At 39.2% G+C, this 7,366-nt stretch overlaps 1 long non-coding RNA gene across 1 annotated transcript; it reads right to left on the bottom strand.

Moving 5' to 3' along the window:
* Positions 1–3,831: 3,831 nt before the first annotated feature.
* Positions 3,832–4,793, bottom strand: LOC107282841. Its single transcript, XR_001548787.1, has 2 exons — positions 4,536–4,793; positions 3,832–4,251 (listed from the first exon to the last, which is right to left on the bottom strand). It is a non-coding gene; the product is annotated as an uncharacterized LOC107282841 (long non-coding RNA).
* Positions 4,794–7,366: the final 2,573 nt, after the last annotated feature.

The following is a 7,366-nucleotide window of genomic DNA, read 5'->3' as shown; positions in this document are numbered from 1 at the left end:
TATAAAAAATTACCTTTGTGTTTATTAGCACATGCATTTGTCTGTATTAGTCTGGGAATCTTCAAAAAGCTGATTGATTGCTGTAATTGGAAGTTATTCAAGGAAAGGCTGATCGTAAAAAAATATAAAAGGAAGCCTTCAGATCCTCCAAAATCTTCCCAGGCAGCAAGCCACTGTTCTCCTTTGTTGCCTTTAGTGCCTTGGTGACGAGAGGAAAAATCAATAGCATGTGGAGATTTTTACAGCTGTGAGCTTTTCTTGAAAGTTATGGTTATGGTTGCATATTTGTTGTTTTTGGAGGGTTGAGGAAAATATAAGTTCTGAATAATGCATTTGAAAAGATATGCTTATGTAATAACAGTTGCTGCAAAGCAAAAAGATGGTGGCCATGCTTTTTCTGCCGGATTTCAACCAGACATCTCCAAATATTGAAGGATAGCACTACTTTTTTGTTCCAACATATGAGAGCAAAGTTAATCTAACTTACCAACTTGAAACATGATTGCTAGGATATAATTGAATAAACAAGGAAAATAAATAAGAAAGGGTAAAACAAAGTATCAGTGCTTATGCAGATGTACTAATCAAATGCAAGTACCCTCATAGGAGAGTAAATATGAATTTGTTCCTAAAGCAAATGTACCTTTGAATATAGAATTTTTCATCTTTGACTTTTGAAAAAAAAAAGACATCAAAAAATAATGTTGGATAAAATAAAAGCTCTCATTAAATTTAAATGTAGAGTGAAAGATAGAAAAATTATTTTTGCAAAAAGATTTATTGGTGGTTTTATTGTATGTCACACATAACTCTACGCCATTTCATTTTTTCATTGAAGTAGAGTAACCATGTCATCCTACAATACTGGGATTTGATTCATTATTAAAAATATTAATAACTACATACTACAACCTGATCCTAAACATATTTAAATGGAACCAGAGTCACCTGGAGAAACTAATAATCCCAAAGTAAATGTCTGTATGTGGGGGATATATAACTTTGTATAATATGGGATATGGGCATTACCTGCAGTTTAAAGTAATTAATTGTAAGAGTAATATTACAATTACTATTACAACTAATTGCTAGATAATTCAAAGTAGTTCTAGACTATTTCTAAGTCCATTTCCTCTTCATCTTTGCATACTATATGCAATATGCATACTATAATGTGATAAATCTGACATGTAATATTATACGTATAATTTCTAAAAGCAGGAAAAATACTGTATGTGATTTTTGAAGAGGAGATATCCCAGAACAGAGTACTAGAGATTTTTCTAAAAAGTCATTTACTAAAAATTGGGGTAATCATCATGGAATTACATAGTTGTATACTGATTTTATTCTCTAAGGAGCCATAACAATTTACATTTGATAGAAAAGTATGGAAAATTAGAGTGGTTCAATTTCTCCTGTCCAATGATAGACATCCTTGTTTTCTCTGAAATGTGTAACCAAGAAGGAATGTAATATTAAAGAGGGCTATCTGCAGTTTTAATACATGAAACATGCACACATTCAGAAGTAAGTTCCATTCAACTCCACAGAAATAGATGTGTCAGATGCTGTTGTAATAGGAATAAAATATTTTTATTTTTCATGCCAAGTGCTAAGAATCTACTTGCAAAGGACAATTTTGTTCTTATTCCCCAAGCTTTATTTTTAGCACTAAAGTTCCAATGCAATCTTTTTAGATTTAAATTTGGGAATATTTTTCACTCAAAATAATGATTTAGCAAAGAATTCTCAAACTATTCGTATGTGCCCTTATTATTCAATCCTAGACCAGACATCTTCTGAGACTCTAAAAAGGACCTTCTTTGTCAAAAGGCTGCTGACTACTTATTCCCCCCAAATAAAGACTCATTGAAGTCATAAGATACAAGAACAGAGCATACAGAAATGTTAATTCTTAGGGAATAATACACTTATTATGTTACATTGCTTTTGACTTTTTTTAACTGTTTTTCAAATTGACAAGGCCATTTTAGACTTCTCCATCTGCAATATTTGGAAATATTCTTTTGAGAACAATCCAGGGTCTGCTAAGATAGAAAAATATGGGTTAGACAGCATCACCACCAGATGGATTCGTAGCTGGCTGACCGGCCGTACTCAGCGTGTGGTCCTCAATGGAACCGCATCTACATGGAGGGAAGTTTGTAGTGGGGTGCCCCAGGGCTCTGTTCTGGGCCCAGTGCTCTTCAACATCTTCATCAACGATCTGTACGAGGGGATAGATGGGGAACTCATCAAATTTGCAGATGACACCAAGCTGGCAGGAATAGCCAACACTCCAGAAGACAGGCTTAGGATACAGGAGGACCTGGACAGACTTGAACACTGGGCGCTATCTAACAAAATGAAATTCAATGGTGAAAAAAGTAAAGTTCTACATTTAGGCAAGAAAAACCAAATGTACAGGTATAGTATAGGGGGTATCTTGCTCAATAGTAGTAACTGTGAGAGGGATCTCGGAGTCCTAGTGGACAATCACTTAGATATGAGCCAGCAGTGTGCTGCAGCTGCCAAAAAAGCCAACACAGTGCTGGGCTGCATTAACAGCGGGATAGAATCAAGATCACGTGAAGTATTAATACCACTTTACAATGCCTTAGTAAGGCCACACTTTGAATACTGCATCCAGTTTTGGTCACCACGATGTAAAAAAGATGCTGAGACTCTAGAAAGAGTACAGAGAAGAGCAAGAAAGATGATTAGGGGACTGGAGGCTAAAACATAAGGAACGGTTGCTGGAATTGGGTATGTCTAGTTTAACGAACAGAAGGATGAGGGGGGACATGATAGCAGTGTTCCAATATCTCAGGGGCTGCCACAAAGAAGAGGGAGTCAAGCTATTCTCCAAGGCACCTGAAGGCAGGACGAGAAGCAATGGGTGGAAACTGATCAAGGAGAGAAGCAACTTAGAACTAAGGAGAAACTTCCTGACAGTTAGAACAATTAACCAGTGGAACAACCTGCCTCCAGAANAGATCATTGTTGATTTCAGAAAAGGCAGGCACAGCCACACTTCTCTGTGCATAAATGATTCACCTGTGGAGATGGTTACCAGCATCAAATTCCTGGGTGTGCAGCTAACGAGTAGGCTGACTTGGTCGCTCAACAGTGAGAAACTGGTGAAGCGGGCACAGCAGCGCCTGCATTTTCTGCGCCGCATGAGAAAAGCACACCTTCCTTCCCCCGTCCTGACCACTTTCTACAGGGGGACAATCGAGAGCATCCTGTCTTACAGCATCAGTCTGGTTTGGAGGCATCACTGCTTCAGACAGGAAGGCAGTGCAGAGAGTGGTGAGAATGGCCGAAAAGATCATTGGCAGTTCCCTCCCTCCCATCCAGGACATAGCACAGAAGCGCTGCTTGAGCAGGGTCCATAAGTTTATCTGAGACACTACATATCCTCTTCATGACCTGTTTTCCTTGTTACCTTCTGGGAGGAGGCTTCGTGGTATCCGAAGCAGAACATCCAGATTTAGCCAGAGTTTTATTCCATAAAAGCATTAACCTTCTGAACTCTCAAGCTTCCTCCTTCTGTTATATATTCAAGATGGACAATATTTAATATTTATTGCTACGTATATGTAGGGATGTGGGTCTATACGTATGTTGTTCATAGTATGTTTAGGTGTGTGTCATGTATACTTCACTTTGAGAGCGGGCAATTAAATTTCATTTTTGATGTGTGCCATTGTGCCCACAGTATAAAAATGACACTAAAGATTATCTTATCTAAATACCCCCAAAGATGTGATTTTGTGCAACATTCAGATTTACAGAGAATACAATATAAACTGAAGCTACAATTTACATTTCTGCAAGGCTTCATTACCTACATCATTTGAATAGAGGGACACAGAACACGCAAATACTTTGAACATATTCCACAAAAATCTGCTAGCACTTTTTCTATGTAACTGATTCATTTGATTGAAAGATAAAAGTTTATGAGAGCTTTAATAAAATTCAATAGTCAAAAAAGATGCTGATTCATGATTCTTTGCCTACTATGTCTTTGAGCATGTTGATAATATCTTTTATCAGTATTATACAGCCAGCAAGATATAAAATGACTTTTGCTGAATTGGGACAAGACCAAAAGCAGCCAAATGCCTTTAAGAAAACTGGCCATTATTCCTGGAAGGGAAAAATGAAGACCATCTCTTTTCTTTGCTCTTCCAACCCAGGAATCATTCTCCCATGCGATGTGGCTTCTGAATTTCATAGTTCCTGAGAATGATGAAAATAAGGATAGACATAAAGATAAGATAAAAAGGAAAAGTACACAAGAATAGCAATCGTAAAATGCGTTTCTTGGAACCAAGCAAACATCCCACCATTCTTTAGTCTACAACAGCGTTAGGTTGTTAGTAGGCAAACGATTAAAGAAAAAGCAAAACAAATCAAGAGACCAATGGTTACTTAAACATTTTTTTTTTTTACAAAGCTTTCAATTCCCTGTTCAAATCTTTTCCAGCACAGCCATCCTAGCATGCAATTTTATCCGTACTTACCTGAGGGTAAATCCCTTTGCTGAATTCTAAGTGAACCCAGGTAAAATTGCACTGGTGAGAGATTTATCAGCTTAGCTCTGACAACTAGCTTCGGATCCCCGGGACTTTTCCCTCTCTTTTAAAATTATGTGACAGACCTGCTATCCGATCCCTCCTGTCTCTCCGGATGAGTTAGAGTTCAAGCAACTATAATTCCTGGCCAGCACAGCATCATGGGAATTCAAGTGTTCAATATGCCGGGCTGGGTCTGGGGGAAGTTGATACGAGAAGGGGAGGGGCTAAACTAATTCCGACCTCATCCGGCCACCTATTCCAGCCCCACCTTCCTGGGCCGCAACAAGCCACGCCTTCCCAGAAAGCGGTATACGAGAGAAAGGACAACGAGTCAACCCCGCCCCTAAGTTCCGAACGTGACATCAGCCAGTCTCTCGCGCAGGACGGTTTGGCTTAGAACCGCGTGACGCCTGTGACGTCCTCCAGGAGTGACGCAGCGGGGCAGAAAGTTGGGAGGGATCTTCTCTTTTTTTTTTCTTTCGGCGCCTTTAAATCTACGTCAACCCTATTAGCTCCTCCTGACTGGTCGCACGCAGGCACGCACGGAATACTAATTTGGAAGCCTAACGGTTTTTTTCCCCACTTCTGTCAGCCGGACTTCAAAAGCGCGGATTGGTAACTTTAAGGTTCAGGCTGGTCTGTGCTGCCTCCGCGACGTACCTCATCCCCAGGTGGCGGTTCATCGCCCGCTAGGGGAGGGGGGGGGGGGGGTTGTGCAGGGCTGTTCGGCAGGCATTTTGTGCTGTTCTTTGTCTTGTTCTTCAGCTAGACAGGTCGAGAATCCTGGAGCTCACCCGTTTGAAAGGTCTCAGAGGGATGGCTTCTAAATTTCGTTTAAACCCACCCAAAGAAGAGGACTTCATCTCTCGCATACCTGGATTATAGCTTTTTTTTATTTACCTCACAAATCTAATCACTTTTAAGGAACGTTAAATCATACTACCGATAGTATATATCAGAAGTAGGTCCCGCTGCTCTAAAGAGAGGTTATTTCCCAAAATTTGTGCCAAAATTGTGCAGGCTAATAAATTAGCCTAGAAAGATGTCGCCTCCAAAATAGTATTCCTCATTTACATGGTGGGGCTTTCATTTCCCATATGGTCAGCTACTGATGTTCTGGCTAAAAATTCTGGGGTTTGTATTGTACTCAGACTTATCTGGAGGTGTAGCAGTTTGGGAAAATAGTCACTTAGATTACAAGTGAGAAAAAGGGAGCTGTCTTATAATTATATTAGAATACTCAGCAGATAGACTCAAAGAATCTCTAGTCAATTTATGATTAAATCAGAGGCCTATCAGGTTTATTAGAAATGCCATTAGGCTTCTCTTGTTTCGGAGATGCTAGATTAAATAAAATGAAATCATTTGGTTCAAGTTATTATTCCTGTCTCTAAACCCAGCAGAAGTAGGTGGATTAAATTCACAACAGAATTTTCTTTGCTGGAGTTGTAAAATGGATGAAACAGTTTTAAGCTGTTGCTCACTGTTTTAACATTTACAGAAAATATCCTGTATAAGAGGGTTTATGGAGGCAGGAAAAATATAATTATAGCTATTTTCAAAATTCAACCTGATGGAGCAGGTGTTAACTACAGTAATTAATCTAGAATCAAAAGAATTGCAAAACAAAGGCTATGGAATCTATTTTTTAACCTATTTTTATACCATAAAATGCTAAAAAAGGGAAAATGTCATAGCACCATAACGAATTAGTTAACGTAGGGTGAACTAATACTACTTTTTTGAGAGGGGAGGTTTTCAGCAGTGCAGTGAAACCATTGTCCTTATACATATTACAAGCATTTACTTAATGACCATTCAAAGTTACAGTGGTATTGAAAAAAGTGACTTATGACTGTTTTTCACATAACTATTGCAGCATTCCTATGGTCATGTGATCAAAAGTCAGATGCTTGGCAAATGGTTCATATGACAGCAGGGTCCTTTAGTCATGTGATCATTTTTGATCTTCTCACAAGCAAAGCTCAAGATTCACTTAACTATTATTAACAACTGAATGATTCACTTAACTCGAGCAAGAAGGATCATAAAGTAGGGCAAAATTCACTTAAGTAATGTCTCACTTAGCAATGTAAATTTTGGGCTCAATTGTGGTAAGTTGAGGGATTACCTGTGGTACTTTTGCTGTACCATTTGGTTCCAGATATAATAATAATAATAGTAAAGTTGGAAGGAACCTTGAAGGTCATCTAGTCCCTGCTCAGGCAGGAAACCCTATACCATTTCGGACAAATGGCTGTCCAGTCTCTTCTTAAAAACTTCCAGTGTTGGAGCATTCACTGCTTCTGGAGGCAGGTTGTTCCACTGGTTAATTGTTCTCACTGTCAGGAAGTTTCTCCTTAGTTCTAGGTTGCTTCTCTCCTTGATTAGTTTCCACCAATTGCTTCTTGTCCTGCCTTCAGGCGCTTTGGAAAATAGCTTGACTCCCTCTTCTCTGTGGCAGCCTCTGAGATATTGGAACACTGCTATCATGTCCCCCCTCGTCCTTCTCTTCATTAAACTAGACATACCCAATTCCAGCAGCCGTTCCTTATATGCTTTACCCTCCAGTCCCCTAATCATCTTTGTTGCTCTTCTCTGTACTCTTTCTAGAGTCTCAACATCTTTTTTACATCGCGGTGACCAAAACTGGATGCAGTATTCCAAGTGTGGCCTTACTAAGGCATTGTAAAGTGGTATTAACACTTCACGTGATCTTGATTCTATCCCTCTGTTAATGCAGCCTAGCACTGTGTTGGCCTTTTTGGCAGCTGCAG

Source organism: Protobothrops mucrosquamatus, unplaced genomic scaffold, assembly GCF_001527695.2.
Source record: "Protobothrops mucrosquamatus isolate PMUCROS unplaced genomic scaffold, P.Mucros_1.0 scaffold13, whole genome shotgun sequence".
NCBI lineage: Eukaryota > Metazoa > Chordata > Lepidosauria > Squamata > Viperidae > Protobothrops > Protobothrops mucrosquamatus.
The sequence above is the reverse complement of the archived record's forward strand: the minus strand, read 5'-3'. Positions and strand labels throughout refer to the sequence as shown.